The following is a 7895-nucleotide window of genomic DNA, read 5'->3' as shown; positions in this document are numbered from 1 at the left end:
TCCAGGTTCTCTGTCAAATAGTTTAAACAACAAATCGCGCTCGATTGATTATATTTTACCTCTGTCCAGTGTTTCCCAGAATTTGTGCACTGAAAATAATTCACAAGACGTGCGCACAAACACTTTAGTCAAGAAGCAACAATGCAGTTTTCTCTACATCGGTATCAGATTCACTGAACTCTGATTATCGCTTGCTTGAGATACGTAGTCGGTTAGTGGATGAACAAATAAATGTGATGAAGCTATTCACTTAACAGTGCTGGAGTGGTACCACGGCGTATCGCGAAGTACTGTACTGTCACCTTCAACGTGGAGCTCACTGCGATGGAAAGCCTCCAAGTCAGGATCGACGTTTCGCCGTGCAGTCTCCACGCTCTTAGGATGGAGGGCAGGTCAGCAGCACACAATGTATGTGTCGGATTCCACCCAGCGGCGGCATCGCTCTTGACTTCCTTTGTGCGGCCGCCTAAGAGACGCGGACTCTATTGTTGAGAGGAATTTTAGTGAAACCCATCAGATCGCACTATACTCCTGCATTCATCTCTAATGCGGGCTACAATGGCGTTGGCGGGAATTGCGTCTTCAGAGAAAAAAATTGGTTCAAATGGCTCTGAGCACTATGGGACTTAACTCTTGAGGTCATCAGTCCCCTAGAACTTAGAACTACTTAAACCTAACTAACCTAAGGACATCACACACATCCATGCCCGAGGCAGGATTAGAACCTGCGACCGTAGCGGTCGCGCGGTTCCAGACTGCAGCGCCTAGAACCACTCGGCCACTTCGGCCGGCCGTCTTCAGAGAGTTAAGCAAAAAACGTTCTGTTCATTTCTTGTGTACTATCTAACAATTCGTAAAAACGTGGCTAATGAAGCCCGCAAAACAGAATACTGACGTCTAAAAATTGATAGTTGTAGGAGGTACAAAGAGGCAAAGCAGGAAAAAGTAGTTTAGGCTTCCAAAGGTGGAGGTGCAGAGATAACTGCTCAGTACTGGTTTGCTCCACGATTTCTTGATGCTCTTACGGCTCTTTGTGTTTACTCTATAGCCTTCTGTAATTTTCTTGTCTGCAGAATTATTTCGTACAACAAAGAAGGGAAAGCTGGAAGGACGAAGGAATATGCAGAAACACCACAGAAAAGGAAATAAATTTGAATATAATACGTAGGCAAGGGAAGAATGAAAGTGAGATGGGTGATACCGTAATGTCAGAAGAAATTAATAGTACACTGAGTTATTTAGACTAAAAAAAGCACTGGAAATAGACGAGATTCCCACAAAGATACTGAGAGCGTTGTGAAGCCAATCGCAATATAAGCTTTACAGGTGGTATCCCGTCAAGATACGGCACAGAATATAACTTCACGAATATTGTAATAATCCCAGTGTCTAAAAGCGTAGGTCCTGACAGGCGTGAGTAACTCAAAGAATAAAAAAAAACACTAAAGTCTCTGACACACAGTTCCAGTTAAGATTAGTTTGGGTATCTGGGCCATGATTTTACAACGTGAGCACGTAGTTGCTAATGTAGTACTAGCCTGAGAAGCACTAATATGTTAAATTAATGTCTGAAATATCTTTTCTTAGAATACAACATGTAGCCTACAAATATATTATAAAGGAATGTAATTTTATTGACGTTTAAACTTAATGGGAAAAAAGAAAAAGAAGCCTAAAGGGCCTAGATACCCCTACAAAGTGGGCAAATGGGCCACAAGGGCCTTGGTTCCATACAAACTGTTTTTGTTTGAATAGTAAGTGGGCCTGTTGGCAAACATGTAAACCCCTGAGAAAATTAATAAAAGTCATTTCATTGACCCTGTAGTTGAGTTATCGACAACGTAAGATAACACTTTCAAAGTGACTGAGTATGAAATCAATTCAAATTTTCGAATAACACAACTTTATTTTACAATTACTGGTAAAGATCAATCCCACTACAGGTATTAATATTTAAGTATTATACCATATGTGTAGTTAAAAAATATTCGATAGGTCACTCAAATCATCAGTAAACCTAATCATGTCCTTGAATCTAGCAGAGATGCTTCTAAGAGGCATTGACAGCTTCCTTACTACATGTAATGTAAGGCTCTTCTTCTGTTTCCATAGACTTCATTGTTTTGGAATGACGTCTGCAAAACATGACTTCATATCCAGTGTGCCACTGGTCTGTCACTTTTACTATATACAGCTTGAAACTCACTTCTGATTTTGCATAGACTTCGACAACACACAATTCACCCACTTCTACTGAATTCACATCATGTTCATCTACTTCTTCGTCAGAATAACTTATAAAAGCATAATCATCGCCACTGTCACACACAGGAAACTGATCACTTTCTTCACTTGTCTCTTCAGCGGCGTTACTAAGTTTCTTCCTTTTAATTCTTTTGCTGGCAGCAGGCTTAGAAAGGTTGATCTTTGCCAACTCTTTCTCCTTTTCTCTTGCGGAGTGTTTGAGTGTCTTTCTGTTCGCTTCCTCCTGCTTTTCTGTTTCCTCTTTTTCTTTCATTAATAAATAATGTTTTTATGTAATAATCTCGCAGTTGGTAACAAGTCTTTTACGATTCTTATCACCTGTTTCAGGGGTTTTCTCACTCTTAAGTATGTCCAGGCAACGGCCTTGCCGCAGTGGATATGCCGGTTCCCGTCAGATCACCGAAGTTAAGCGCTGTCGGGCGTGGCTGGCACTTGGATGGGTGACCATCCGGGCCGCCATGTGCTGTTGCCATTTTTCGGGGTGCACTCAGCCTCGTGATGCCAACTGAGAAGCTACTCGACCGAATAGTAGCGGCTCCGGTCAAAGAAAACCATCATAACGACCACACGCTCCTCCTATCCGCATCCTCAAATGAGGATGACACTGCGGTCGGATGGTCCCGATGGGCCACTTGTGGCCTGAAGACGGAGTGCTCTTAAGTATGTCCAACAACAGGTCCTCAAAACTTTTGCGGCATACTCCTGTGGATGTACTGTCTACTCCTGGTGGGTTTGTAGCTGTGGATGCAGCGCTAGCAACCATTGCCGGTGGCGCTGTCTCTATAGGTTTAGAAGCTGAAGACTCTATGCCTGTTCAGTGGCAGTCTATTTCTTGTCGGATTACCTGTTTAAATTTAGGCAATTTTTTTTGTACTTCATCAGATCAGTTGTCTTGAATATTGATGTTAGGATTACTTCTTTGTTAACCCCCTGTACTTCCCAATCATAAATTCCAGTAGTCTTAAATCCATAGATAATATTTGTTATGGGCACATCTTGGACCAGTCAGGTGAAAAGTGAGATAAATGTGTGCTTAAGGATTTTTTTGCGTGGATTTCCTTTTGCCATTTACATAATTCACTGTCCCATTTGGTCTTGAGGCTTTTAAAAACTGACACATCGAGAGGCTGTAATAGGTGTGTAGTGTGGGGAGGTAGCTTCATAATGGTGACTTGATTTTGTTGGGATAGTCTGATCAATTTAGTTGAAATATGTGTAGTATGACCATCATAGATTAACAGCACTGGCCTTTCTTCACCTATATTTGGTAGAATCAAATCACGAAACCAATTGAAGAATAAAGTGGTTTCCATCCATCCACGTGCAGTTGCTGAAACTGCTGTTTGCGAAGCAAGATCTGCATTAATCCAATTCTCCATTACATATTTGCCTTTGAAAACGCAAAGTAGTGGAAGCTTTTAACCTGCAGCAGAACAGCATAAGAGCACCGATGTATTTTCACGCCCAGATATATTTGTTTTGCGTCTGCTTTTTGCACCAACGACCCCAACAACTCTGACTTTCGATGGATCACGACAAAATGAGGTTTCATATCAGTTGAAAATCCTCCATAAAGATTCAGTTCCCATACAGTTTTCTCTTAAACATCAAAGAAGCTATGTACTACCCATAAGTTGACTTGCTCACACCTTTCGTGTTCGATACTTTTTGGCTTCTTGAATGACAAGTGATGCCTAATTCTAAAATTTATAAACTAGTCTACACCAGGCCTCTGGTCTTTGAAAGTAATGGACGAAAATGGTTTTGGCTTATATCGACAAGAAGTTTTGGATTTAATTCAATGTTACATCAGATAAAACAGCATCCCTTGTAGATTCAATCAGTTCACAATCTCATCTTCTTTAGCAGCAAACTCTTCGATTCACCACCACCACCTCTGCTGTTTCTTGAAGTGAATCCTTCACGACGAGTGCCCATAATACGATGTTTCAGTGTAGATCTAGGAACACTGTGGAATGTAGCTGCTCTTGGTGGTTCTATTGCCATTCCGAACATTTTAGATAGCTTTTTCTAAATCCTCTTCAGAGTAGCTAATGCTAGTTCCCCTCTGAATTTTTCTGACGTATGTTCTCACCATTATCTGCAAAAATAGTTAGCGAGATAGTCAAAAGAAGTTTCGGCTAGGTTAAATTAATGTTAGATTAGACAGTTAGAACTCTAATTCTACCTGATGTCTACAATTTAACATAATAATTTAGGAACGGAAACCTGGATGAAACCAGATGTAAACAGTAATGAAATTCTAAACTCGGATTGGAATATATACCGCAGAGACTGGCTGGACAGTGAAGGGGAGGCGTGTTTATAGCGATAAAAAGTGCAATAGTATTGAAGGAAATTGACGGAGATCCGAAATTTGAAATAATTTGGGTGAAGGTCACGGTTAAAGCAGGCTCAAACATGATAATTGGATGTCTCTATAGGACCCCTGGCTCAGCAGCTGTTGTGGCAGAGCACCTGAAGGAAAATTTGGAAAATATTTCGAGTAGATTTCCCGACCATGTTATAGTTTTGGGTGGAGATTTTAATTTGCCGTACATAGACTGGGAGAGACAAACGTTTATAACGGGTGGCAGGGACAGAGAATCGAGTGAAATTTTTTTAAGTGCATTATCTGAAAACTACCTTGAGCAGTTAAACAGAGAACCGACTCATGGCGATAACGTATTAGACCCTCTGGTGACAAACAGACCCGAACTATTTGAAACAGTTAATGCAGAACAGGGAATCAGCGATCACAAAACGGTTACTGCATCGATGATTTCAGACGCAAATAGAAATATTAAAAAAGGTAGGAAGATTTTTCTGTTTAGCAAAAGTGACAAAAAGCAGATTTCAGAGTACTTGACTGCTCAACACAAAAGTTTTGTCTGAAGTACAGATAGTGTTGAGTATCAGTGGACAAAGTACTGACTTGGCATAAAATCCTAAGAAATTTTGGTCTTATGTCAAAGCGGGAGGTGGATCAAAACAAAATATCCAGACACTCTGTGACCAAAATGGTACTGAAACAGAGGATGACAGACTAAAGGCCGAAATACTAAATGTCTTTTTCCAAAGCTGTTTCCCAGAGGAAGACAGCACTGTAGTTCTTCTCTAGATTGCCGCACAGATGACAAAATGGTAGATATCGAAATAGATGACAGAGGGATAGAAAAACAATTAAAATCGCTCAAAAGAGGGAAGGCCGCTTGACCTGATGGTACACCAGTTCGATTTTACGCAGAGTACATGAAGGAACTAGCCCCTTCTTGCAGCGGTGTACCATAGGTCTCTAGATGAGCGTAGCGTTCCAAAAGATTGGAAAAGGGCACAGATCATCACCGTTTTCAAGGAAGGACGTCGAACAGATGTGCAGAACTATAAACCTATATATCCAACATAGATCAGTTGTAGAATTTTGGAACACATATTGTGTTCGACTATAATGAATTTTCTGGAGACTAGAAATCTATTCTGTAGGAATCAGCATGGGTTTCGGAAAAGACGATCGTGTGAAACCCAGCTCGCGCTATTCGTCCACGGGACTCATAGAGCCATAGACTCGGGTTCCCAGGTAGACGCCGTATTTCTTGACTACCGCAAAGCGTTTGATACAATTCCCCACAGTCATTTAATGAACAAAGTAAGAGCATATGGACTATCAGACAAATTGTGTGATTGGATTGAAGAGTTCCTAGATAACAGAACGCAGCGTGTCATTTTCATTGGAGAGAAGTCTTCCGAAGTAAGAGTGATTTCAGGTGTAGCGCAGTTGAGTGTAGTAGGACCGTTGCTATTCACAATATATATAAATGACCTTGTGGATAACATCGGAAGTTGACTGAGGCTTTTTGCGGATGATGCTGTAGTATATCGAGAGGTTTTAACAATGGAAAATTGTACTGAAATGCAGGAGGATCTGCAACAAATTGACGCAAGGTGCAGGAAATGGCAATTGAATCTCAATGTAGATAAGTGTAATGTGCTGCGAATATATAGAAAGAAAGATCCTTTATCACTTAGCTACAATATAGAGGGTAAGCAAATGGAAGCAGTTAATTCCATAAATTATCTGGGAGTAGGCTTTAGGAGTGATTTAAAATGGAATGACCACATAAAATTAATCTTCGGTAAAGTAGATGCCAGACTGAAATTCATTGGAAGAATCCTAAGGAAACGCAGTCCGAAAACAAAGGATGTAGGTTATAGTAAAATTGTTCGCCCTCTGCTTGAATATTGCTCACCAGTGTGGGAACCGTGCCGGATAGGGTTGATAGAAGAGATAGAGAAGATGTAATCACCCCACGGAAAATTACCTTCTACCACGCAATAATTAATAATGGTCAATCAAATCATCCACATTTATTCACTTTTGAAAAGTATCTGATCGGATTTTCTAGTAATATATGCGCCGACAGCTCGTCGACGCCAAGGTATTTTTCTAGTACGTTTATTCTTTGGAATAACAGAGATACATATATGGATTCTCCATGGTTCTTATAGACGGATAACTAGGACAGCTTCGGAAGTATCTGTTGGAAGATTGTCGGGTTGCTAAAAGAGATATATTTGCTCTTCTTCTCGCTAAAGCGAGCTATTAACGTTTGTGCCACTAGCGGGTTATTTGAAGAGAGAGAAAAATTGTAAACGCAAATTAAGTAAGACTGGGAATCAACAGAAAACGGAACATGTAATGGAGATGGATTGAATATACATTTTTCCTCAGAAATAAGGTTTGTGACCCTTTTATTCTTGAGTGAATGACGAATGAGTTCTCTGTCTGAATCATTGATGATTGTCTTGGCCCTGTAATTAGTGGGGAAGTTTCAGTTGTGACGAAGAGAGCCTGCAATCACCGAGATTTTATAAAATCGTCCAAAAAGGCTTCAGACACATCTGAAATTCTAAATCTGTCGTAAAATGAACGAATTGTTCAAACGATCGATTTTCCCAACTGAATGCAGCGCTTAACAATAATAATAGATATGAAGATCTTTTACAGCAAGCCAGCCGGTGAATATTAAGACGAAGGGCTCCACCAGAGATTCTATTGGGCTGAGTTCACCTAATGAAATATTATATTTAAAACTGTATATAGATAAAGGACAGAGAGAGAGAGAGAGAGGGAGAGAGCGAATGAAATTAGAGAAAATACGCAGAATCATCCATTAGTATAATTGTTTGCCTGTCTTATCACGGATCAGCCTAAAGATAAAACAGGAGGCCCTTACTTTACTGTACAGGTTTATGTGTGAGAGACATTACACCAAGTTAGCGGCAAGCTGCATTCACATACTTTCATCATTTACAGTATAATCCATTATAATGGCCAATCCGTGAAAGGACACGTTTTTGGACGTTGTTAAAATAATTTTGTTCTCTTTTTCATGTGAACTATGACGAGCCAATTTAACTGACGCTTGGAAAAGAGAAGAAATACTCGTAGTCACATTAAGTGGATCTACAAATAAGAATATAAAACAACACGCTGGGCGCAGAGAAAAGGCCAGATCTATAATTCTATTATTAAAGCTTGCTAATATAGATGAAGTATACGCTTTTCTATTTAGTATTATTGGATATTTGAACATTGATTGATTGTGTTCATGCTAGATGTAGTTTGATTG

At 40.1% G+C, this 7895-nt stretch overlaps 1 pseudogene; it reads left to right on the top strand.

Moving 5' to 3' along the window:
* The first annotated feature begins 2619 nt into the window (after positions 1 to 2619).
* On the top strand, positions 2620 to 2737 carry LOC126475864 (5S ribosomal RNA; annotated as a pseudogene).
* The last annotated feature ends 5158 nt before the right edge of the window (positions 2738 to 7895 follow it).

Source organism: Schistocerca serialis, chromosome 4 (genome assembly GCF_023864345.2).
Source record: "Schistocerca serialis cubense isolate TAMUIC-IGC-003099 chromosome 4, iqSchSeri2.2, whole genome shotgun sequence".
NCBI lineage: Eukaryota > Metazoa > Arthropoda > Insecta > Orthoptera > Acrididae > Schistocerca > Schistocerca serialis.
This window is presented reverse-complemented; position numbering and strand designations above follow the sequence as displayed.